The sequence below is a fragment of the Triticum dicoccoides genome, chromosome 4B (genome assembly GCF_002162155.2).
Source record: "Triticum dicoccoides isolate Atlit2015 ecotype Zavitan chromosome 4B, WEW_v2.0, whole genome shotgun sequence".
In the NCBI taxonomy this organism is placed as follows: domain Eukaryota; kingdom Viridiplantae; phylum Streptophyta; class Magnoliopsida; order Poales; family Poaceae; genus Triticum; species Triticum dicoccoides.
In genome coordinates this window covers 308,188,995-308,215,272 of record NC_041387.1, presented here as the reverse complement: position 1 = coordinate 308,215,272, position 26,278 = coordinate 308,188,995, and positions in this window count along the sequence as shown.

Here is a 26,278-nt window from a genome sequence, read left to right as displayed (position 1 = left end):
CGTAGGAGGTCCGTTTCGTCCGGTTTGCGGTATGCCACACCCCTCCCGATCAACAGGACCCCCGTTTCGACCGTAGGAGGTCCGTTTCGTCCGTTTTGCGGTACGCCACACCCCTCCCGATCAACAGGACCCCGTTCCGAACGTGGCCGGTTGAACACAAGGCCGTTTCCTCCGTTCTGCGGTACGCCAGGCCTCGTTTCCATTGCCTGTTCTGTCCAAGCCCTCCCGATGAACACGACCACGCATTCCGTGCTGACCCAGCCGGTTGGCTCCCCATGAACACGACGACGACGCTATTTCTCCGTTCCGACCCAGCCATGTACGTATGCGCGAGTAGGCGTTCGAGACCCTGCCCCTATGTACGTATGTGGAGGTATTTTCTTTCTTGCACCCTCGCCGATGTACGTACGTGTACATGTTATGTGTGCACCTCTACATCGACCAGTATGTACATACACGTTCGCGACCAGAGTGACAATGCTACATACGCTTCGACTAGGTGGGTCCCGACTATCAGGCACTTCCTTGCCTGCGAAGATGTAGCTGGTGGGTCCCAGCAGTCAGGGGGGCGAATCGTTTTGTTTTTGTTTTTCCCGGACGCACTTCCTTGCATGCGAAGATGTAGCTGGTTGGTCCTAGCAGTCAGGGGGCTGTCGGTGTCAAAACCAGCGGATCTCGGGTAGGGGGTCCCGAACTGTGCGTCTAGGCGGATGGTAACAGGAGACGAGGAACACGATGTTTTTACCCAGGTTCGGGCCCTCTTGATGGAGGTAAAACCCTATGTCCTGCTTGATTAATATTGATGATGTGGGTTACAAGAGTAGATCTACCACGAGATCAAGGAGGCTAAACCCTAGAAGCTAGCCTATGGTATGATTGTTGTTCGTCCTATGGACTAAAGCCATCCGGTTTATATAGACACCGGAGAGGGCTAGGGTTACACAGAGTCGGTTACAATGGTAGGAGATCTACATATCCGTATCGCCAAGCTTGCCTTCCACGCCAAGGAAAGTCCCATCCGGACACGGGACGAAGTCTTCAATCTTGTATCTTCATAGTCTTGGAGTCCGACCAATGATGGTAGTTCGGCTATCCAGACACCCCCTAGTCTGGGACTCCCTCTGTAGCCCCCGAACCAGGCTTCAATAACGACGAGTCCGGCGCGCATGTTGTCTTCGGCATTGCAAGGCGGGTTCCTCCTCCGAATAATTTATAGAAGATTGTGAACACTAGGATAGTGTCCGGCTCTGCAAAATAAATTCCACATACAACCGTAGAGAGAATAATATTACACAAGTTCAATCTGCTGACGTATTTTGTGGCATAATGTCACACCACTACCAAGCCTTCAAATTGTTTTTATTGTTCCATCTCAGCGTGTTTAGCGAGGCAGTTTCCTTGGCACGTCTTGTCGAAGCAGAGATCGTGTTCCCCTTATTCCGGGATTCCCATCAATACGGATGTGGGTAACCCAACCGCGCCATTGATTGCGGCGCTTCGGAGATAAGCGAGTTTTATCAGGCCGGTGGGGACGCATGTTTCCGTCCGCCCATATAAGGGGATAAAGATCCAACCTTTTTACCTGCGCCTTCTTCCTCCTTGGCTTATCCATCTCTGTGAACTCGAGCTCTAACGCCCAAGCCCGCACATCTCACCTCAACCTTCTCCAAATATGTCCAGAGCGGGAGGCAAGTGGATGGCCTCCTCCGTCACGGAGGGGCATATCCAGAAGCTGCGCAGCGCCGGATACTTGTCCAGCGACATCGCGCATCGGCTCCCCGACGAGGGAGAGCTCATCCCCACCCCTAGGCCCCATGAGAGGGTAGTATTCCTTCCCCATTTCCTCCGCGGACTGGGCTTCCCACTTCATCCCTTTGTCCGGGGGCTCATGTTCTACTACGGCCTAGATTTCCATGATCTGGCCCCGAATTTTATCCTCAACATGTCGGCATTTATCGTCGTGTGCGATGCCTTCCTCTGCATCCAGCCCCACTTCGGCTTGTGGCTCAAGACCTTCAGTGTCAAGCCGAAGGTTGTGAAGGGCAGCCAAGCAAAGTGCGGAGGCGCCATGGTGGGCAGAATGTCCCACGTTATGTGGCTGGAGGGTACTTTCACGGAAACCATTAAGGGGTGGCAATCGGGGTGGTTCTACATCACCGAGCCGCGTGACCCTGATTGGGAAGCGGCCCCCGAATTCAGATCCGGTATCCCTACACGGCTCACCTCCTGGAAAGAGAGTGGCCGGATCTGGGGGGATTCGGAGGAGCTGACCGGACTCCAAGCCTATATCCAGATGCTGGTGGACAAGAAGCTCAAGCTTGTCAACGTAGTCCAGGTCATGCTCATCTGCCAGATTCTCCCGTGCCAACGACGGGGCTTCAACATGTGGGAGTTCGATCCGGCGCAGCACCAGACTTTGAATGGGCTCTTCGACACTACGTACGAAGAGGTCTGGAAGGTGCTGTTCAAGGGCGCCGAGGCTCCTGCATCCGCTACCGAAGATCACGGATTCAGCTCGCAGCGTCCAGCTGACGAGGTAAGTGATATTGTCCTTTACGGGACGCTTGTTATTCATAGTTTGACTCTATGCGGGATCTAAACTCCCTTTCCTTTGACAGGACTGGCTGAAGAAGGCCGCACAGGCTATCTGTCCGGCCCCATTGCCAGAGGACCCAGCTGACGCCCGCCTAACGGGGCTGCTGGCTCCGGCACCCCACGTGGTGCTGGAGAAGAAGGCCAAGAAGAAGGCCACAGGGACTCGGAAGAGTTCCCGTTTTTAGGTGCTATCGGACGATGAATCCGAGGCCGACTCCTCCCACCAAGGCGAGGAGGAGAAGAAGAAAGCCTCTCCCACAGCGGGGGTAGGGAAGAAAAGGAAGGCCTCCCCAACAAGGGAGGCCGAAGGGTCCAAGAGGGGAAAAACTCTTCCCCCGGACTGTTCCGCCAACGCCAGTGACGACGACAAGGACTGGCCTCCAAGGGCCAAGCCTCTGGCGAGATCGTAAGTATCCGAACTCCCGAATAACTTCAAGGTTTTCGTTTTCTGCCATATTATGTCTTTCTAATGCCGCATACAACCCTGCAGTCCGCCTAAGGTTGATCTCCCCACTTCGTCGAGCGGGTCCTTAGGGGCGTAGGATATGGATTCTCTTCCGACTGCCTCCACCCCCCGTGATGCGGACGATGCCGAGGTGGGATCCCAGGAAGGGACCCACCAGGAGGAGAGGGCCCCGGAGGTGTCATAGGACAACCTCCCGGACTTTGCACCGGACTCAGCTCCGGAACCCATAGTGGCTCCGGAGTCCGGCGGGTGACCCCTTCGTAAGAAGGGCAAGACCGCGATGCTGGCTGCCTCCGTCCAACCGGAGGTGCCGGATAATTTGCTAGAGTCGCTCAATAGCGCCTCTATTTAAGAGGAACACCACACTATTATGAGTGCGCTGATTCAGAAAGTTCAGCTCGCCAAGAACGGGCTGACCGAAGCCTGCAGCAGCCTTCTAACAGGCTTTGAGGTAAGAATTTCAATGTATGTAAAATGGTACCGCATAGACAGTAGCCCCTGATGCTCGGTTCGGTGTTCGGAAAGAAAAGCCGGACTGAGGATCTTTAGAAAGATAAACGCAGGAGTCATGAAAATATGTCAATATGGGATTGCAGGCTATGCTGCTGACCTCTGCCGCACTGACTGCGGAGGTCAAAACGTTGAAGGAAATCCTCGAGCGGTCCGAGAACGAGCTCGGCCATGCCAAGAAGCAGCTCGAGGAAAAAGAAGGTGAGTAATACCTTATGAAATTGTACCTTACAGAAAAGGATTTGGTTGCAAGAAAAATGACAAGGATAACTGGGGTATTGCAGGGGCCACTAACGAGGTGGTGACCCTGAAGGAGGCGGTGGCCGCGGCCGAATGCAATGCGGCTGCGGAGCGCACCGAGCAAGAGAAGCAGGAGGCGCGGGTGGCGGAGGTACAACAAGAGCTCCAGGATCTCGTGAGGAAACATGAGAGCCTGGAGCGTGTCTCGAAGACTCGAGAGTCTGAGCTTGCAACAGCTCTTGAGAGTGCCAAAGCTGCTAAGGCCGAAGCCTACAAGGCCCTCCAGGAGATCGAGGCGGTAAAGAAAATAGCAGCGGGTAAGGCATTTTTCATGCAAAGTAAGCATGTGAGTGTTAATTACCTGTCGCTTACCCAAATTCGGAGCTCTCCAGGAGCGTTCGCAGATCTTCCTCACAGCGTGTCCGATGCTGCCGCATTCTACCGGGCCGAGGAGGGGAGCTCGACGGAGAAGGTCTTCTGGTCTCAGTATGCTGAGGCCGAACATCCGGTGCCCCTTAGCGACCAGCTGAAGCAGCTGGTCGAGCTCCACAAGGCGACCGAACAGGCCATGAAGGGCCTCATAGTTCGGCTGTGGCCTAAGGAGGCCATGCCTGGGAGCTACTTCGGCCTGGTGCGGTGGCTGGTGGATGCGTGCCCGTGGGTTGAAGTCATCAAGCACTCTGCCTGTATTGAAGGTGCCCGTCGGGCCCTTGCCCGCGCAAAGGTGCACTGGGGCAAGATGGATGCCCAGAAGCTTGTGACGGACCCACCACCAGAGGGCAAGGAGTATCGTACGCCCGAGATGTATTATAAGAGTGTGCTGAAGGGCGCCCGCACTATTGCGGGTGAGTGCTCCAAAGATGTAATATTTGAGTAGACTCGCATTTTGTTATCCTGTGCGCTGAAAACTTGGTTCATCTGCGCTAAGCAACGCTTGTTAATTTAAAATATTACCTTCTGTGCGGCTGTTTATCAAATCTGAGAGATGGCAAGTCGTCGGCTTCAGCCCCCATGCCACGAGTGCTGGGGTGTTCGGGATAAACTCGAGCGCTCTTGTTCCCATTTTTGGGTCCATCTAGGGAGGCGCTCAACACAATGAACAAGGCAACCAGACTTATAATGCTTGAACACTCTCACTTAGCCATAGAATTCTATAATTTTAAATTTCGGCGAAGCCCCTAGTTTTCGGAAGGCCGAATTTGGGGCGCTATCCACACCTTGGCCGGACAGAATCCGGCTCCTCGCTCGAAGCGGCATAAGTCTTTAGGGACTCGCAAAGAACCTCTCGAACAGCGACCAGCTCTCGCCTCATCATGACGGTCAGTTTTAGCTTTCTCCACTGAGGCGTTAACCCAGCTCAACTGGGGCGCAATCGCAGTGGTTCTCCCACTGCTACCTTAGCCGATAAAACCGAACGTAAGGTACCAAAACATGGGAGTCGGGCAAACCCAACTATTGACCCAAGAACATGATTCGGAGCCGATGCATATAATGCTATAAGTTCGGGGTGCTGCACTTGTGAAAGTGTTCGGACTTATCACACCATAACGCGGGAAACATAAGCCCCTGGTGTATTTAGCCGTACCAAAACGTACGGATGCAACATGTCATAGATGAACATATGTGTAAGAAAGAAATGCAATTAGAAGCAAAAATGTGTTGCATTGCTTTATTCAATAAAAACTGCTATAAGTGCAGGACGATACAAGTGGTGCGGTAAGCAAGGGATGGGACTGTTTAACATGTCCCCCTCCAGGGGTAGGCTACGGAATAATGCATAAAACAGATTTAATGCTCAAGATGGAGACCACCTGGATTTTCGTTGTAGCCTTTCTCCTTCCCTGGCTGTTGCATCGTGGGTTCGGCATGTCTGGTGCCGGACAGGGCCTCTGATGAACGGAGTCCTGTAGGTAAAAAATAAAAGGAAAAGGAAAAGAAACGACACACTTAAGAGCCCCTGGTGCGGTTGAGCCGCAGTCTGGGCTTATCGTGGTCGAGCCCCTTGCCCCATGCCCATGGTATCTTCAGGGCGTAATGGAGTACGCGAAGGGTCTGTCTTAATGTTTTACAGGGGCTGGGGTTGGGGCCGCACTGCTACGCGTGCTCGAAACGTGCCAGGTGGTCGTGTTGTAGGTTACTCCGGGCACGCTTAGCTGTATCCGGCCGCTTGGCAGACGGACTCGAGAATTGCCTTAAAAGGCTGCTTTGTACTTCTGCCGCGAGAGCCGCTGTATGTTCCTCCGTTAGGAGGGAGCGTTCAGTGTTTCCGTTGACCGTGATGAATCCTCTAGGGCCTGGCATATTGAGCTTGAGGTATGCATAGTGCGGCACCGCGTTGAACTTTGCGAACACGGTACGTCCGAGCAAGGCATGATAGCCGCTGCGGAACGAGACTATGTCGAAGATTAACTCCTCGCTTCGGAAGTTATCCGGGGATCCGAAGACCACTTCCAGTGTAACTGAGCCTGTACAATTGGCTTCTACACCTGGTATGACGCCTTTAAAGGTCGTCTTGGTAGGTTTAATCCTTGAGGGGTCTATGCCCATTTTGCGCACCGTTTCCTGATAAAGCAGGTTTAGGCTGCTGCCGCCGTCCATCATGACTCTGGTGAGATGAAATCCATCGATGATTGGGTCTAGAACCAATGCGGCGAACCCACCATGGCGAATGCTGGTGGGGTGGTCCCTTCGGTCAAAGGTGATCAGGCAAGAGGACCATGGAGGAACTTCGGGGCAACTGGCTCCATCGCGTATACATCCCTGAGTGCACGCTTCTGCTCCCTTTTGGGTATGTGCGTGGCATATATCATGTTCACCGTCCGCACCTGTGGGGGGAAACCCTTCTGTCCTCTATTGTTCGGCGGTCGGGTCTCTTCCTTGTCGTCGCTATGTAGCCCCTTGTCGCTGTTTTCGGCAATTAACTTGACTGCCTGCTTGAACACCCAACAGTCCCTATTGGTGTGGTTAGCTGGCTTTTCAGGGGTGCCATGTATCTGGCACAAGCGGTCGAGAATTCGGTCCAAATTGGACAGACCCTGAGTTGTTCTTTTGAATGGCTTTTTCCGTTGACCGGGTTTAGAGCCTCTGAATCCGGCATTGACTGCCGTATCCTCACTGTTATCGTTGTTAATGCGGCGTTTGTTTTTGTTGCGACGCGACCTACCACTACGGTCCTTGATATCCGGACTGCCAGAATTTTTGTTGAGGTTGTTGCTGCGTGCTAGCCAGCTGTCCTCACCCGCACAGAAGCGGGTCATGAGTGATGCAAGGGCTGCCATGGATTTCGGCTTTTCCTGTCCCAGGTGCCGGGCAAGCCACTCGTCGCGGATGTTATGCTTGAAGGCCGCGAGGGCCTCGGCATCCGGACAGTCGACGATTTGGTTTTTCTTGGTTAAGAACCGTGTCCAGAATTGTCTGGCCGATTCGTTTGGCTGCTGAGTTATGTGGCTTAGGTCATCTGCATCTGGTGGTCGCACATACGTGCCTTGGAAGTTATCGAGGAATGCGGCTTCCAGGTCCTCCCAACTCCCGATTGACTCTGCTGGCAAGCTGTTAAGCCAGTGCCGGGCTGGTCCTTTAAGTTTGAGTGGGAGATATTTGATGGCGTGGAGATCGTCTTCGCGGGCCATGTGGATGTGGAGGAGATAGTCCTCGATCCAGACCGCAGGGTCTGTTGTGCCATCATAAGATTTAATATTGACGGGTTTAAACCCTTCTGGGATTTGATGATCCATTACCTCATCTGTGAAGCACAGTGGGTGTGCGGCGCCTCTGTACTGGGCGATATCGCGACGGAGCTCAAAAGAGCTTTGTTTGTTGTGTTCGACCCGGCCGGACTTACTGTGTCCGGGGTGACGGTGATCGTCACGTATCGTGGGGCGCCCACATGATCCATAGATCAATCTTGATTGTCTTGCCTTATCCTCCAATATGTCGCGCAGGTCCGGAGTGTTCCCCTGTGGCCTTGTGCTTTTCGAGCGATGCCGGGGTACGGGTCTAGTGAAGGGCCTTGAGGCCTCTCTGTCGCGACAACGGGGTGGTCGATCAGCCGTATTGTCTCCTGGTGAAGCGGGATCATATGCCTCCACCTCTAATCGGGGGAGCAGCTTACGTTTGGGGTAGCTTTTGGAGGGGCGTTCGAGTTCATGCTCTTCGGCCGCGAGGACTTCGGTCCATCTATCGGCTAGTAGATCTTGATCAGCTCTAAGCTGCTGCTGCTTTTTCTTGAGGCTGTTTGCCGTGGCCATAAGCCTGCGTTTGAAACGCTCCTGTTCGACGGGATCCTCAGGCACGACGAATTCGTCGTCGTCGAGGCTTGCCTCGTCTCCGGAGGGAGGCATATAGTCCTCTACCTCTTCTTCGGCCGCTCTCTCATGAGGGCTGGCGTCCCCCTCCTCCTGTGCTGGATCTTGCTGGAGTGGGTTGTCTTCGGCGCTATCCGGTGTATTATTGTCTACGGTGCCGGAATCCTCATTCTTGCTATGGCGGGATTTAGAGCAGCGCCGCTAACGCCGGCGCTTGGGCTGTTTCTTGGAGGGGTCATCCTCCGCTATTCCTTCGCCGTTCCCATCCTTTGGGATATCCACCATGTATATGTCGTATGAAGAGGTGGCTTTCCAGTGCCCGGTGGGTGCTGGTTCTTGGTCGTCTCCGGCATCGTCGTCCATACCGTCGATGTCCTCAGAGTCGTAATCTAGCATGTTGGTTAGGTCGTCGATAGTGGCTACCAAGTGGGTGGTGGGTGGGCTCTTAATTTCTTCATTGTCCGCATCCCAACCGTCCTGGCCGCAGTCCGGCCAGGCCTCTCCTGATAACGAGAGGTACTTTAGCGAACTCAAGATGTCGCCAAAAGGTGATTGTTGAAAGATGTCCGCCGCGGTGAACTCCATGATCGGCGCCCAATCGGATTCAACTGGAGGGGGCGCGGGAGGTCCGGAGTCTGGCACCTCGGAGTCACGAGCTTCATGGGGGACAAGATCGGTGTTCGGCTCTATCGTCGTAGAGGTTGCAGCCCCCGAGGTGGTGTCTAGCCATCCAACCTTGGTCTGCGCAGCCGGCTCCGAGTCGAAGATTGGAGCGGGTTCGAGTGCGGCCTCCAGGGTACTGTCCGGCTGCAGAGCTAAATCATGCCCATCGTGACAGTACGGCACGCTCGGCTGTGGCTCGAATCCGTCGAGGATCAAGTCCCCGCGGATGTCACCCGTGAAGTTCAAACTTCAAAATCTGACCTGACGGCCAGGGGCATAGCCTTCGATCTGCTCCAGCCGGCCAAGCGAATTGGCCCGCAGTGCGAAGCCGCCGAATACGAAGATCTGTCCGGGGAGGAAGGTCTCACCCTGGACTGCATCGTTGTTGATGATCGAAGAAGCCATCGAGCCTATCGGTGACGACACAGAGGAACTCTCAATGAAAGCACCAATGTCGGTGTCAAAACCGGCGGATCTCGGGTAGGGGGTCCCGAACTGTGCGTCTAGGCGGATGGTAACAGGAGACGAGGGACACGATGTCTTTACCCAGGTTCGGGCCCTCTTGATGGAGGTAAAACCCTACGTCCTGCTTGATTAATATTGATGATGTGGGTTACAAGAGTAGATCTACCATGAGATCAAGGAGGCTAAACCCTAGAAGCTAGCCTATGGTATGATTGTTGTTCGTCCTATGGACTAAAGCCATCCGGTTTATATAGACACCGGAGAGGGCTAGGGTTACACAGAGTCGGTTACAATGGTAGGAGATCTACATATCCGTATCGCCAAGCTTGCCTTCCACGCCAAGGAAAATCCCATCCGGACACGGGACGAAGTTTTCAATCTTGTATCTTCATAGTCTTGGAGTCCGGCCCATGATGGTAGTTCGGCTATCCGTACAACCCCTAGTCCGGGACTCTCTCAAGGGCGAATCGTTTTTTTTGCCCGGACGCACTTCCTTTCGTGCGAAGATGTAGCTGGTGGGTCCCAGCAGTCAGGGGGCCGAATCGTTTTTTTTTGCCTGGACGCACTTCCTTGCGTGCGAAGGTGTAGCTGGTGGGTCCCAGCAGTCAGGGGGGAAACGTTTTTTTCGCGAAATATGGTGGCCCGTCCGATGGGTCCCTGCTGTCAGGTGGAGGAATAATTGTTTTGCGCATAGTAAGGAGGCACTTCCTTACTGCGGTCGTGGACCCAGCTGTCAGCCTCTCCACGTACAGTCAACATTCGATGGAAGTCGTTCCTTGACCACGGCGCGCCGAGAGCACCAAGGCGGTGGACGACGGCGAGGCCTAGGAAGGGGACGACGTGGAGCCGAGGAAGACGCGGCAGTGGATGCCCACGTGTAGAGGAGTACGAGGGTTCACTGGTTCGCTACGGTGTGAGGCTGCTGTCGCGGCAGAATAACAGGGGCTGTGGGTGAGTAGTGGGATGGCCTGCCCAACGGTGGGAGTAGTAGGGGGCGGTGAGGCCTCCGCCGCATCGCAGCTGGGCACGGGAGGGAGGAGCACGAGGCACGACCGGCGCTGGTTTGGGCGGCTGGAGCAAGAAGACCAGAGGTTGAAGAGGCACTACGGCCGTTGGATAGACTTCGTACGGTCACTGGAGCTAGAATGATGTATATTGACTAAGTTGACAAAGCCCTCCATCCCCGTCAACTTAGTAGGCCCACAAGTTAGCCTGCCACTATACTGGGTCCCAGCTAACAGGGGGAGTATTCATTTTTTGTGTGCGTAATCAGGAGGCACTTCCTTGCGTGCGAAGATATAGCTGATGGGTCCGAGATGCCAGCGGCGGTAATGTTTTTTTCGCAAAATACAGAGGCCCTTTCGGTGGGTCCCTGATGTCAGCTGGAGGAATCATTATTTTGCGCGTAATAAGGAGGCATTTCCTTGCGTGCGGCCGTGGACCCAACTGTCGGCCTCTCCATGTACAGTCCACTTCAGATGCATGTCGGTCGTTGACCACGTTGACCAGGCCGCGCCGAGAGCACCAGGGCGGTGGATGACGGCGAGGCCTAGGAAGGGAACGACATGGAGGTAGGGAAGACTCGGAAGTTGTTTCCCACACAGAGGGGAGTACGACTGTACGAGGGTTTCTTGGTTTGTCTGCCATCGCCGGAGAATAACAACAGGTGTGAGTGAGTAGAGGGGTGGCTAGGCCTGCGATTGGAGTACGGTGGGGCGGTGAAGCCTGCGCGGTAGCACACCCGGCCGCGGGGAGGAGGGAGCAGGCAGTCCCGCCGGCGCTTGTTTGAGCGGCTGGAGCAGGAAGAGCAGAGATTAAAGAAGCACGATGGCCGTTGGATGGACATCCAATAGTCACTGCTTGCGCATCAACCTTTTTTTTAGGAAAGCCTCAAATCTGTGGAAAACAACATACATCCCATCTGCCATTATTTCTAACAATTTACAGCCCATTTGCTAATTCTTAAGGTTTTTTCTGGAGCCCATATTATTTTTGTTAGCATTACAACCCCATATTGTGGCCACGGTTAAAACATTATACGGAATTTTGCATATTTCGGTGCGATCCGAACTGTTTTTCATCTCGAAATTTCAACTCACATTCAAACTGATTTTAAAAATAAATGTATATCAATATAAAATCCAACAAATTCTCCATGCATAAAAATTAATGTAATTTAAAATCTCGAAATGAAAAAATGATATTTGAAACTAATTGCCGGTTTGATGTGTTTTAAAAATGTACAACCCATTTCTCATTACATATAGGCCATTTTCTCGGCCAGCCGAATGAAGCTCTCCTCGTCTTGAAAGATTTGCAGCCCAACAGGCCTGACAAGGCGACTTACTTGGCAAATCACAAAAAACTGGGTTGTGGCCGTGGACCCAGCTGTCAGCCTCTCCACGTACAGTACTCTTCCGATGGAAGTCGGTTGTTGACCACATTGACCACGCCGCGCCAAGAGCACCAAGGCAGTGGACGACGGCAAGGCCTAGGAATGGGATGACGTGGAGCCGGGGAAGACGCGGCAGTGGATGCCCACGTGGAGAGGAGTATGAGGGTTCACTGGTTCGGCTGCGCTGTGAGGCTGTCGTTGCCGTAGAATAATAGGGGGTGTGGGTGAGGTGAGGGATACCCTGGGCCAGCGGTGGGAGTAGTAGGTGGCGGTGAGGCCTCCGCGGCATCACAGTCGGCCACGAGAGGCAGGAGCACGCGCCACGACCGGCGCTGCTTTGGGCGGCTGGAGCAAGAAGACCAGAGGTTGAAGAAGCACTATGGCCGTTGGATGGACATCGTACTGTCACTGGAGCTAGAATCGTTCATATTGACTAAGTTGACAAAGCCCTCTGTCCTCGTCAACTTAGTAGGCCCACAAGTCAGCCACCCACTATGGTGGGTCCCAGCTCGCAGGGGTATTCGTTTTTTGGTGCGTAATAAGGAGGCACTTCCCATGTACAAGAAGTTATAGTTGGTGGGTCCGACCTGTCAGCGGGGGGAACGTTTTTTCGCGAAATACAGAAGCCCTTCCCACGTACAGTGCACGTATAGTGCGTAATAAGGAGGAACTTTCCTTCCGTGCGACCATGGACCTCGTGGGTCCCAGCCGTCAGGCTCTCCACGTACAGTCCTCTTCCGATGACTCTCGTATGTTGACCACGCTGCGCCGAGCGCACCGAGGCGATGGACGACAGCGAGGCCCCAGACTGGAATGACCCGGAGATGGGGAAGACGCGACAGTGGAGTCGCAGACGAAGAGGAGTGGGAAACTTGACTGGTTCGGGTGCGGGGTGGGCTACACTCGAGAGAGAATAACAGGCGGTGCGGAGTGGAGGGATGGCCTGGCCGTCGGTGGGGTAGCGTTTCGCTGAGCAGCGCAAAACAACGCTGCTGGACGCCGAAGGCTGGAGCAGGCGGTTCCGGCAGCGCTAGGGGAAGAAGACGAGAGATTGAAGAAGAATGCCGGCCGTTGGATGTAAATCCAACGCCTTCTTAGGCTTCGACCTACTGGCCCACAGGTCAGCCAGTCCATTTGTTTTTTTAGTCCATTTGGTGGGCTGGGCGAAACAATTATGTAGCATCTATGCAGGCCGTTTAAATCCCATTTGCATTTTTCTCGATATCCGCAGACTTGCTGGGCTGGGTGAAAATATCATGTTGGGCTAGATGGAGAAATGTTATAAAAACATAAACACATGACTGCACGTCAGTAAAATCTTTGCAATCTTATGTATGCAATCACTAGGAGTTAACTTGGCAAGTTATATATAAACAATTATTATTGTTATTTTGTAAGAACTTTCAACTTACGAAATAAAATATTATTTTAATTTGATGAGTGAATAGTACATGGGATATTTTTTTTAGGCTAGCCGTGGGACAGTTGAGTTGGTTCTAGGGGAAAGTACTGGGAGAAAAATCAGTTTACATCGAAAAAGAAAGTGGGAGAAAATTTAGAGACTTGGTGGGTCCATCTGAGGAGACGAATATGTTGGGAGGAAGGAGATTCAAAGCATGGCAGCAGAGTGAACTAGTTTTTTCTATGGACAAGTGAACTAGTTTACATACATAATCAAATAGCCACTAAAAAAGCAATCAGGTTAATGGGTTCTTAAAAGAAATATTTCGGACAAAACAGATAATTATGACACATAGGCTAATGCATGAAACACTCAGATGCTAAAGGTGCTTATAAACAGATAAAGTACAACATCTAGACCTTCCTAGCACGCTTGATCATGACGCTGCGGCTGTCCGTGTACTCGTCGGTTATGGGAAGCAGACACGCCCTCATGTCCAAGATCTGCCTGTACATGTCGTACCATGCGTATGCGTCCTTGGCCGCGTAGGTTATGTAGGCTAGATTCAGAGGTACCGCCCACGTGTTCAGGTCTTCTTCTTTCATGTTGGCGTATCAGAGGTCGATGATGGTCTTAGCGAGGTCAACCACGGAGTCCTTCTCCTACCCGTTGCTGATGATCTTGTATTGCTTCTGGATGTCGACAAGCTTATTGCACCAGATGGCCGAATCGTCGCGTTCTTCCTTCTCTCCACCGCAGCGAAGGTGCAGTCGGTGCTGCCGACGAAACGGGCGAATGCTCCAGAACCTGGTGCAGCCATAGGACTGAGGCAAGGTAGAGCTTCACCGAGACTGTATCGTTGGTGTACATCACATTCAACTTGATGCAACCACAGGACTGAAGGGCGAACTCAAAGGGGAACTCCTTGCTGAAGTCCATATCCAACAGGCTCACCCCTCGGATCGCCATTGGAGTCTCTTCAAGTGAACGAGTGTGTAGGCGGCGGCAACATTTCGTTTTTCAGCTCTTGGGGAACTGGACTCAACAGTAACCTCAGTATGTATAGGCGACAATAGTTACTACCCCTCCCCCGTCCGCTGCACACCCGGTAGAAGATGCACCCTCGGTGCATTCAAATGCCTCCATTAAGAAACCTACTCCGGACACACGTCGGTTCACGAGTGGGTCTGTATTGGTACTTTAATAACAGGAGTTAGTGGTCACTTTACTTAAATTTAATTAGCTTTAATAGAAATTTATACTTAAAACAAGCAATGCATTCGCTCGTTCTATCAGTGCCACAAGATCAACATGCACAACAATTAGAATTATTATTCTCAGGACGCACACGATCAGCTTATTTGTCGCACTTTCACAAAGATAATACTACCAAGTTTGAACGGTTTGTTATGGTTGTTGTCCTCCGCATCATCATGCCGTGTTTTCCAGCTTGCAAGATTCAGAACAAACAAATAAGATCCAAATAATAAGTACAACAAAGATGCCTACACATCTCATTGATTCCTAGTTTGCAAGATTCAGAACCAACAAATAAGATCCAAATAAAAAGTACAACAAAGATGCCTACACATCTCATTGATTCCCAGCTTGTAAGATTCAAAACCAACAAATAAGATTCAAATAATAAGTACAACAAAGATGCCTATACATCTCACTGATTCCCAGCTTGCAAGATTCAGAACCAACCCATTAGAGCCTTCTGATAAAGTGAATATCGGGATTAAATCCATCTTGGCTTGCCATGTCATACAATTGAGGAACTTGGCGAATTCTCTTGACTGTCACAACATCTGTAGTTGAGTATTCCTATTTGCACATCATGTTTGCACAGCACAAACAAGGAGACAGGAGAGCATGATTTCGCTTTAATACCGGCCTACTTGAACTCAACCTCCAACTCTACTTGGATGAGGTATGCATGGAGTTCCATGATTCAATTCATGCGCCTTTTTCTGCAGTTCACCTGAAATGAAGCAAAGATTGCATCATTCAGCTAGCAAGAAGTACTTGCACTTGTGAGCGGGTAGGTTCTTCTTTAGTAGTTGCACTAAAATTGAGGAACATTAAGGTTGGCTGTCCGGCTCATGTAAGGTGCAACTATAATTTTCTTATCCTTTTGTGCAACTCCACTAAAATAAAGTGCCATTGTGGTGATAGTGATGGCTCCATCTTGCAAAGGCTAATAAAATGTTGCACGAGACTACCAGCAGAACTTAACGGAGATTTTGGAAACTCCAATCAACATTTTGTGCAGTTCCACCAAAATTGAGAGATGTTGCCCACGTGACATTTTAGTTGAACTGCACAAGACACTCATTCCAAAAAAGTGTTTTGTGTAGTTCACCAAAAGGTCACATTAGCAAGAAGGTGAAATGGATATCCCTATCTGCACAAAATGATAGAAAATAAACAGTTGCTGGTCAATAAGAATATACGAAACATATACAAAATGAAAAGAAGCATCTTAATTATGTTCAGGGCAATCACGCAAGGACAGTAGAAATTTTAAAACGTCAGCAATGCTTCATGTCACCAGAAGCATTACGATCAACAATGAGATTCCTCAAATATGGGATTACTTTAATGGTGGCATTGCTTGTTTACCAGACATAGTAAATCAACTACAGCTAAATAGTTGGTTTAACGGCATGGGACCGTTTGGACACCAGGACACTCAGCAGCGTAAAGGAGCAACTTACTTATCATACTGGGGGAAATAGCAGGAGTGCCATTTGTAACACAGTTTAATTGCATCTTATCACTAGAAGCATTAGATTAACAATAACACTGGTTAGACATGTCCCTAAGGTAACAGTGTGATTGCTTCATTTTACATGTGCCCTTACATTAACAACAGCAAACGATTGGTATAAGGACATGCGACAGTGGACGCATCACCACAATGTACCTACTAGGAGGCATAAAGTGGTGATGCCGAGCTTGTTCACGCTATGTGAGGGTAGCAAACCTAATCCTGGAGACCTTGTACTATGTGAGGGCAGCAAATCTAATCCTGGAGACCATTTACTATGTGAGGGCAGCAAATCTAATCCTGGAGACCTTTTACTATGTGAGGGCAGCAAATCTAATCCTGGAGACCTTTTACTATGTGAGGGAAGCAAATCTAATCCTGAGACCTTTTACTATGTGAGGGCAGCAAATCTAATCCTGAGACCTTTTACTATGTGAGGGCAGCAAATCTAATCCTGGAGACCTTTTACTATGTGATGGCAGCAAATCTAATACTGGACATACTCTGTTGACTTGTCCACCAGCTGCCACTTTCTATCCTTTTTTCAACCAATAATAGATTTGTTCCTTATCCAGTTTGTACCGCGTTTTCCCATTATTTCCCTTTTCAACCAAGAGACCGGTTGGGTATCCGGTCTTTACTACTTTCACCATATTATTTCCTCTTTGAATCAAGTCCTAGATTCATGCTACAACTTTCCCCCCTTTCTGTGTTGTTTGAACAAAGCCCTAGATTCGAATGCATGAAGTAGCTTTACCTCTAATAATACTAAAAATTTAGGTGGCTTTGGAAGAGTAGATGGGAGTAGAAAAAGATGCACATGCAAACACATGGGGAACTGGGGCAGTAGAGCAAGGCCGCTTTCGAAGAACATATACCTAAGGGTCGCCGGGATGTCGGCGGCAGCAGGTTGGATCTGCGGACAATACGGCAGGGAGGAAGAAGGGTCGGAGGACCTCCCGAGCCGGTGCTGTGCCGGAGAGAATGGCACGGGCAGAGGATCCGGGCCCCCCGGCAGCTGTGGGTTTCCTCCCTCGGCGGCGATGACCGCGTGGACGATGCACCCTTTAGTCCTCTACACACACCGACCGAAGGGATCCGGCCATATCTGTGTCCAGCGGTGAGCAGAGAGAAAATGTCGCTACCGCTGTCTTATTTATATTTGGAGAGGATGAGAGAATGAAGAGAGCAACCCTAGTAAAGCAAGCGCTCAGGCTCCTACGTCCATATATAGTGGGGTGATTATCTTTTTTTTCTCCACAACAAGCGTTTCAATTTGTGTACGTGGCATTAAAGAAAAGAAACTCTCTATTTAAGGTGACTACTCTACGACTCCTACTTACTACTACAGTACTACCTCCGTCCTAGTTTATAGGTCCCTTTTATAGTTTCTGCCAAATTTTGACTAAAGATTTAACTAACAAAATGTTAATGCATGTCAAGAAAAATTATCTCATTGGATTCGTATTTGAACATAGTTTTGAAAAATATAATGTTTGGTGACATGCGTGAACATTTTCTTAGTTTAATCTATGGTCAAAATTTGGCACGAAATACAATGGGGACCAATAAACCCGGGCAGAGGTAGTATTGTTCACTTGTGCTCGCCGCCCCTCCATTCATTGAACAACCCCACGGGTGAATAAACATACAGTAAGTACTATATTTATATAGAATGAACAAGCTCGAACTATTTTTTGCATAGTTAAAAGTTGAGGGCGGGGCTTTTCCCAGGCAGTAAGCACGGCAGTTTTCGGGTAAGCGGTTTGATAGAGAGGCGGGGAGGGTGAGCGAGTGGGGCTCTCTGATTTGACGGCGCGTTGCTGCTGGAAAGACTTGTGATATGACCACTCACTATAGTCATTAATTACTGGCGCTCCGACTAGGGTGATGCCCCCTTCCGTTCTGTGCTCTAATCTGGTGCATGACACGTCGACCCGGATGCTGGCTCTCCCACATGTCGGAGTAGTAAGAAGGAGCAAAGAATGATGCGGTATATACTAGTACTATACTACTACTCAGGTCGGAGGAGTGCAAACCACAGCAGCCCAGTGAACCAGCAGTGCGAACCATGGTAGCCGAGTGAACCAGCAGTAGAAAACAATGTGGTGATATGGCCATAAAAAACAATGTGCTACGTTCCACACTGTAGCATGTACAGTAACACTCCTCTTTGTTTGGATCCCTGAGTTAGAGCTAGTTTGGGTTTAAATAGCCTGAAATTATCGAAACAAGAGGGGTTAGTTTGAGCTAGTTTGCTCTAACCCAGCTAAAAAAACTAGCCCGATTGAGAGGTTCTAATTGGGTTAGTTATCCTCGGGCCCACTAAAAGAGAACTAAAAAAATCTCACCTACCCGCACCAGATCACTCCCCCCCTCTCGCACAACTCCTCTTTGTTCCCCATAGGGCCGCCCGCCCAAGCACAGCTCGCCCTCTCTCTCTCCTCCGTCCGCCCTCTCCTTCCGGCCTCCCCCGCCCTACTCCGGCCACCCTCTCCCTCCAGTCTTCGAAGGTCGCCCCGCTCCCCCTTCACCAGTCGTTTTTCTCCCTCTGTCATGCGTGGCAGTGGTGCATCTACCAGGGAGGTCGCGAGAGGGGTGAGTTTGTTCGTTCCTTCTCTGTCTCACGGCCATATCATTGATCTTGCTTGCTCTAGCACTAATTCTGATTTGGAAAAGTAGATCCTGATCAAACTTGTTATAGATTTTTGGTGCACGCATGGAATTGTTTGATGCTGCTTGAGGAGGTAATAAACCTTTCTAGAGGCCCAAAGATCCAGGTCACCTTTCTAGGTATTTCAATTTCAGGCTTGCATTATTTGTAGAGGCCCAAAGATTCAGTTCACCTTTCTAGGTATTTCAGTTTCAAGCTTGCATTATTTCTAGAGGCCCAAAGATTTAGTTCACCTTTCTAGGTATTTTAGTTTCAGGCTTGCATTATTTCTAGAGGCCCAAAGATTTAGTTCACCTTTCTAGGTATTTCAGTTCCAGGCTTGCATTATTTCTAGAGGCCCAAAGATTCAGTTCACCTTTCTAGGTATTTTAGTTTCAGGCTTGCATTATTTCTAGAGGCCCAAAGATTCAGTTCACCTTTATAGGTATTTCAGTTTCAGGCTTGCATTATTTCTAGAGGCCCAAAGATTCAGTTCACCTTTCTAGGTATTTTAGTTACAGGCTTGCATTATTTCTAGAGGACCAAAGATTAAGTCCCCAGTCGGCGGCAAGCGGCCCTGCTACCCATGCCGGTCTCGACCTTAACTCGCAAGGGCCGGCGTCGGAGGGGTTCCCGGGGCTTGGGCTCTACAGAGCCTTCCTCCAGAGCGACAATGGCGAGCTCCTCCCTTGGTGCGTGAGGAGCTCCGGGCTCCCTCCCTATCGTGAATGACTTCCGTGATGAGTTAGCTCATTCTTTGTTTCATGAAGTGTTTTTTTATTTTGTGAAGCTTGATTGACGACTTGAATGTTTAAGTGGGATATCTCATTTGTATGGACAAAGTAAAAATTATCATGTTTTGCATGCTTGATTTGTATAGATGGTTCGTTTATGTCAATTGTGAGCGGGAGGAGGCCACAGAAGAGCCGGCCACACCAAGAGGGTGATTGGATCCAAGGGACTTATTTTAGTCTGACTAAAAATAGGGTCCAAAGTAGTCAAATGATTGAGATAGAGCATTTATTGTCAATCTAACCCTGCCATCCATACACCTCTTTGGTTTAGAGTTAGTTCAGGGTTAGAATCTAACTCTAACCTCTAACTGAGTTAGAGTTCTCCTCGTCTCGGTTCATCGCCATCATACTTTCCCCATTCCTGTGTTTTCAGTATCCTGCGAATCAAGAGGCCCTTTTTGCGGGAAAAATCAAAGTGGCCCTTAGACTGGTTTAGGTCCGGTCATTTTTTATAAACGTGTTATGTCCAAAATTTAATGAACGTGCTCCAGTTTCCACGAAAATAATCCGGTTTCATGTAGTAATTCATTCATTTATTTATTCTTCTGCGGGGGGTTTGCATGTAATTTGTGAGGTCTGAAATGTAAAGTACCCCGGCATATGCTCCGAGTCGTGCATGGACTACGACCCAGATGCTCTATGTCCCACATGTCGGCGAATGGGAGCACGTGGAAATAGCCTAGGAGTACGTATAGGAGGATAAATGCATCAAAAAATATGTACTGTGAAGCGTATCCGCGGTTCGAAAAGGAGACCTAAAGTGATGACAGCTATAGGTCACACGCACCCAACTAGTGGTAGTAGACATACGACTAATTTTTCCCTCAAAAAAAAGAGGCACGAGTGCTCAGTACTCCTATTCTATAAACACGAGTCCCATCTGACAACAGCATCCGTGCTACAGCTACCTCTCCTCCCTCGTTTCTCTCTTCTAATTCTAAACTCGGCCGACGCCCGGTGGGTGGGGTGGGTTTGCTCAACTGCGGCCCCACCTCACAGTGAAAATGTTACGACTGGAATAAAAAATGCCATATACTCCATCCGTTCATAAATATAAGCCTTTTTAGATACTAGTTCAAATGGAATACAACATATAGATGTATGTAGACATAGTTTAGAGTGTAGATTCACTCATTTTGCTCCGTATGTAGTAGTCACTTGCTGGAATCTTTAGAAAGACTTATATTTGGGAACAGAGGGAGTACTACACTAATAAAACATTAAGGCCACGAGGTGATGCAGTGCTGGTTACAGGAGGCAAGAAGAAGAGATGCATCCATCGACGACGTCCACCTCCTCGACTCAAGGCACCAGCCCACGGAACGACGCCTAAGTAGCAGCGGCTTTCGTGGCCAGGTCGACGTGCTTCTGAACAATGGCATTCAAAGATTCCAGCCGCTGGAAGAAGGCCAACGTCTTTCTGTCCTTGCTTGCCTTGTAGTGGCCTATGTAGGTGATTTCCTCGTAGACGTGGATGTGCAGGTCGACGGTTTCTTGCATGGCGAGGCGCTGCGCGGTGAGCGCGGCCTCGAGGTGCACATTCTTCGTTGCGACCTCCGGCACCTGCAGGGCCACCAGGGCTTGAAAGAGTTCATCACCATGTAGGCCGATGAGGGTGGCAGGCAATGAGGAGCCTGGGCGCGCGGGCTGGAGCATTATGCTAAGGTCGTCCGCGCGCTTCTTGACGGCGGTGAACTTGCGGATGGAGTTGACCATCATGTCGTCCATGCGAGAGGTGATACCGGTGTCGGCGAGGGCTATGATGTCTGTGGTCGCCAGCAATGTCTAGAAACGTTGCGCGGTGCGGGGCCGCAGGCCGGCGCCTTGGATGATTTGGCACAGCCGACTGCCGCTCGCGTCCATAGGTGCTTGTGGCTTCTGGTCACTCGGTCTTGGATTGGAGTGAGCAGTGTTGCGCAGAGACTTGGGAGTAGATGGATTGGAGTGGTGGGGCGCCTTTATTATATGAGAGTCCAAACTCTGTTGCATTCACATTGTGCTGGCTCTATTCTGCTTCTCCAATTAATTCCCTCTGCATGTAATTGAGGATGCATCATTGACCGTTCAACGTCTCGGGAACCGCTACCCTCTTCCTCATTGGCATTCAAGAACCTATGGACCCGTCGACGACGAGGTGCCTATGGTGACTTCATAAATTGCAAGATTATAGTGCCGTGCGTGTGTGCATTCATAGGGGTGAGTGTATGCGCGTGTATATGAGTGTTTGCATCTGTACTGTGTCAAAAAAACGTAAATGCGTGTCAAAAAGAGACTAGTTAGTATACTCAATATTGTCCACCTCGGAGAGCAAAATGATAGAACTAGTACGTATTTATTTACGGTGCAAATTCACTCATTTTGCTCCATATGTACTCCGTCTCGGTGTACTCTAGTCACTTGTTGAAATCTATAGAAGGGCAGATACTCCTTTCTGGTTTACAGGGCTATACTAGCAAGTAGTTGTACGTACTAGTACAATAGTGGGCTCACATAGCAATTTTGTCTCATGCAAGAGCCTGGCGATATGCGTGCTCCAATGTTCGCAACTGCAATGTTCGGTTTGCGCTTGGCTCTTCGCCTCTTCGAGAAGAAGAACAATGATGTTACTACTACTGCTTCTACAGTGTCGAATCCACTGCTGCATGTCTGTCCTCCGCGAGCAGGATGGATAGCTTGTTGTAGAAGTACTACTAAGCAAAAGCCTGTCCTCGTTTGCGAGCAACCACGCGCATGGGCGAGGGAGAAGGTGTGTAGTAAAATCAAGCTTCTCCTCGTTGTACGAGTTGACGCGACACATCATAGCACTGGCCCCACATGCTTGCCTCTAAACTTGGCTGAAAGACCCACAGTGTACAATATATTTGCTGCAACCTCTAACTCTTACCCACCACAAATTCAAATATATGTGGTTGTATGCATTTTTCTGATGCAGAGGCCGGGGAGTCCCCCTTTTTGAAAAAAAAACAAATTAAAATATATATTCCTGTCTTGACCAGATGAGCGTGCAAACTAAAGTCACTAGGGTGACAGGTAGGGCCAGAAGACTATTTTAATTTTTTTTAAAACTTCGAGACAGCCACATAGCATGGAGCCGACCCCAACGATTTTAAGCTTACAAGCACGGTACACGCTATCCTAGACTACTCTACACATGAAACTGTCACACGAGCGTCCGGGCTGCGCTTGGCTCTTTGCCTCTTCGGGAAGTCGAACAATGCTGGATTACTACTACACTGGAGGAGTACTACAGTACGCTTCTGGCCATCTTACACCGATTGAACTGCTGCATGTCCACCGCGTGCGGAAGGGAGAGCGTGTAGCGAAAGCTTCTCCTAGTCTTGCTAGCCACCACGCTCATGGGTGAGGGCGGGGCGCTCCTGCCTTTGCGTGTATGACAGGTGGGCCCAACAGGTGTGTGGCCAACCTGTCATACAGCCAAAGGCGGGTGCAGTTATGTCCGCGAGGGAGAGGATAATCAAACTTCTCGTTGATGTACGAGTTGACGCGACACATCAAAGCATTTCACTCGATATATTTCAATAATTTGTGTTTACCGATGCATTAAGTACAACGCATGCATGCTTGCCGTGACTCTTCTTTTGATACTTGCATGTGTTGATTTAATGCACCTTGAAGTAGTACTCCCTCCATTCCTAAATTATAAGTCTTTGTAGGGATTCCATTATGAATTACATACAGATGTATATAGATAAATTTTAAGTGTGGATTCATTCATTTTTCTCCGTATGTAGTCCACCTAGTGAAATCTCTATAAAGACTTACATTTAGGAATGGAGGGAGTATAAAATATGTGACGGTAAAGCTTTGTAATACCCCAGCCCAAGTCGAGAGATGGTTATGCACGAGGAGGGCGAGATCATGCAGACCGAACAGGAACAGGACCCGACGATGGAGCCCTCTAAGGTCTCGATGGACCTCACCGTGCTCCACTGCCCCTTGTGCCTCCGCCCCTTGACGCCTCCAGTGTATGAGGTTCGAATACACCTCGTCCGTTTGGCTGATTGAGCAAGTTGCAGGTTTGTTGATTGATGTGTTGTTCGATTGATTTCTGGAGTGCAAGGGAGGGCACCTGGCCTGCACGGACTGCCACGTCGAGCGCCCCGGGAACCAGCGGCGGTGCCAAAAGTGCGAGCGCTGCAGAACACGGCGGTGGACTCCGTCCTTTCATCGGTGAGGGCGGAGTGCCCGCACGAAGGCTGTGGGCTCTACGACACTTACCACAAGCTCGCTGATCACCAGAGCGTGTGTCCGCTCACGCCCTGTAAATGCCCCGTGCCCGTCTGTGGCTACGAAGGCCCGCCGCCGGCGCTCTACCACCACATCATCACCGCGCATCCTATGCCCGTGCATAGGATCCAGTATGGCAAGGTGCTCCAGCTGCAAGTGCCACTGTCGGAGCCACGGATCTTGCTGTTCACAGAGGAGGACCGCCGCGCGTTTTTCTTCGTCGGTGGCGTGCTCGACATCGGCGCGCCTATCGCCGTGTCGGCCATCTGCATTAGAGCGAGGGCGTCCCCACTACCGCACTACTTGGCCAAGCTGTGGGCGAATGGCCCGCCGGGGGAACCCAAAGGCACGACCGACGCCGTCAAGGTGGAAATGGAGGTGACAAGCAGCAAGGATCCCGGCGACATCGACATGCAGGAGCTGACCTTCTTGACAGTTCCGCCCAAGCTGCTGGCCGGGGCTAAGCTTGTGTCCCTCCACATTCAGATTGACAAGCTCACGTCCTAAATGTTTCGAAAGTGCCTTCTGTTTATCTTAGTAATATGCTAATATAGGGATTACCTTGGTCTACTTTAGCTTAAGAAATGGTGGGTTTTGGTGGCGATGCAGCAATTACTTCGACATCATATCAGTAATTTCCAACAGTCGAACATATATTTTGTGTCTGTTGGATATAAAGTCCCTTTGGGTAAGAAGTACTACTTGTCATCAAAATGGATAAAAGGAGATGTATGTAGACGTATTTTAGTTCTAGATACGTCCCTTTTTATCTATTTTGATGACAAGCACTCCCTCCGTTCCACAATACATGCCTTCCATTTGTCAAAATATAGATGTATCTAGACATGTTTTAGTATATAGGTACATCCATGATAGAGCCAATCGGATGGTTGAGAACACTACAATTCGTAGCTACAGATGCGTGTGTGACTCCCAAGTGCAGAGGCCGGGGGTCATCATCCTCCTTTTCGAGAAAAAAACAGACGCGTGTGTGAGAGGACGAGTGCGTGCATGCACCTCTTCTCTTCCTGTATAACGTACTACTAAACTCAGAGTATGTTTTTGTGGGTGGCACGATGGTGCGTGCGAGAAGTCCCGAGAGATAGGTTTAATGCGTCTGAAAAAAGGACTAGCCTAGAGCTCGCCACACGGCTATTCCTGTCAAATGCCCCATTAACCATAAGATATGTATACGACGGTGCCAGTTATTGCACGTACACAGTAGTACTACCTCCTTTCCGGTTTATAGGGCTTATTTTCAAAAATCTCACCAACCAAGATGGTGAGTGGTGGAATATTTTTTGTAGTTTGCAAAAGCACCTAATTAATGCTCTTGTTTTTCTCAAAAAATTATGTTTATCAATGCATTAATTGCAATGCATGCATGCATAAAGTACATGCATTGGTCAATTTTCTCTTAATACTTGCATGCAATGATTTAATGCACCTTAGAATCTGAACATGTGTTGGGGAACAACCAAATTGAGCCTTATAAAATGGAAAAACTAAAATTTTGAGATAAGCCCTATAAAATCGGAAAGGAGGGAGTAGAAAAAGAAGTACTCCATCCGGGAATAGTGTCGCACTTCAAAACTAGAACTGTCAATAAATTTTGAGCTTGCGTCTCGTCACATTCCAAATTACTCCATGCTATATTGAATTGCAAACATGTTCACACCGATCCCAACCTAAACGGTTTACCACTTAGGAGCGTATTAGTACCACACTATATTGAATTCCAAACCTATTCACACCGATCACAACCTAAACGGTTTCCCACTTAGGAGCGTATTAGTACTCGGTTATAAATACTAGTATGCCAAGATGACTGCACATTCCTCCTCAACTCCTCATCCACAAAAACAAACAAGTCATTCAACATCCTTCCCTTGTGTCTGCCATGGCCAGCGTGAGTTCTGGGTCGAGAGATTGCCACCAGGGAGAGGCGAGCATGGAAGCGGAAGCACGAGAGATGTCTCGCCTCGCTGCGAGAGCAGCCGACATGTCCCGCTGCACGGAAGTAGCAGCATAGAGGTCCTGCCGCGCCGCTGAAGTAGCACGGAGGTCCCGCCATGCCAATGATGCAGCAAGCTGGTCCGGCCGCACCGTGGAAGCAGCAGAGATGTCCCGCCATGCCATGAATGCAGCAGAGATGTACCGCCGCGCCACGGCGGCCTGGAAAAATTTCTCGTGGTCAGGCGATCATCCATAGCCAGATGGATTAGATCTCTGTCTTGGCGAGGTTGCAGGACAACGTGAAAGCCTAGTTTGAACAGGCTACTGGCATCATCCGGCAACTAAGGGAGGGCAATGAGAGGCTCCGGGCTGAGCGCGACCTGCAGAGGGAGAAGATCGTCCGAAATGTAGACCAGCAGGAGGAGACCAGTGCCTTGTTGAAGAGGATCGACGTCATCATCAAGAAACTTATGGACGAGAATGACATGCTCCACAACAAGCGCCAAAGGCTGGTGGATCAATCCGTGGATGTTCTCAAGCAGCGTCTTGAGGACACGAAAGAGCTCATCGCCGCACGCCGCGGAGACTAGTTCCCGCGGCCTGCAGCAACACATCAAGAAAGTAGAGACCAGCGAGCCAGATCCTTGTCTTCCTTCTTCTTTTGCCCTTGTGTATTTCGGGCGTAGCCGCATGTGGCTTTTTTAATTATCTTTCTAATTATGTAAGATAATTAGTCGTCCTTATCTTTCTGTGGAAGATCAATGTTGCAAGGCTGGAATGAAGAAAACTCTTGCTGTGGCGACCCTGGCGTTGC